The 830-nt window shown below is 28.3% G+C and overlaps 1 protein-coding gene across 1 annotated transcript in view; it reads right to left on the reverse strand.

Annotated features, from left to right (window-relative positions):
- Nucleotides 1–830, reverse strand: part of LOC119585346 (zwei Ig domain protein zig-8-like) — a 61,944-nt gene that overhangs the window by 17,918 nt on the left and 43,196 nt on the right. The window lies entirely within an intron of this gene.

Genomic DNA, 830 nt, shown 5'->3' on the forward strand with positions numbered 1-830 from the left:
TTCCGGAATGTACTGAGAAAACTATATTTGATTAATCATAGTACTAACATAATATTTGCAACAGTCTTGCTTGTACCCAAAATTCATTTCAACTCCGTTAAAATCCAAGTATATTTTAAAAAGAAAATACGGAATCTCTTTTAGCGAACAAGGTTAGCTACGAACTGTGAATTTAATCCGTTTTCACATATTAGAAACATATTTTCAAGTTCCTGTGTGTGGCGGAATCTACTCAGATATTCAAATCAATCTACATGGCATGCAGCATCAGCAGAAATGTGTTAATGAATTCCCATGGTATATTTTAAAGTTATTCGATCAATGTAATAACTTGAACGTTCCTAAGATAACGCAGCTGATATAATGAACGTTGCTAATTACATCGTAGAGGGTGATAAACAATATATAAAAAAAATTAAGACCGATATTGAAATTATATTCATATATCAAAAGGAATTGTAAATGAATTTGGTGAGTAAACAATAATTGCAGTTATTAATATTTGAATGAATTGCAGTTGGAATGATTATGTGCAAAAGCTACCATCATTAAGTATGAATATCATAATTGGAGGATAAATACAGGTTTCATCACTTCATTTACCATAATCATTGTTATTACTATTTATTTCATATATAATAAGTCTTCTGTTCTTAATATAATAATGTCATAGGCAATTGCTGAAAAAAAGAAAAAAAAATCTTTTTAACTATTATAAGTACGATTTGCTGTAATTATGACATTTCAATTCAAGTCTAAAGACGAAGGAGGAATTTTTTTTCTTTTTTTATAATAAACGTAAATAGGAATAGTAAACTTTCTCCGTGAGC

This window comes from Penaeus monodon, chromosome 19, assembly GCF_015228065.2.
Source record: "Penaeus monodon isolate SGIC_2016 chromosome 19, NSTDA_Pmon_1, whole genome shotgun sequence".
NCBI classification, from domain to species: domain Eukaryota; kingdom Metazoa; phylum Arthropoda; class Malacostraca; order Decapoda; family Penaeidae; genus Penaeus; species Penaeus monodon.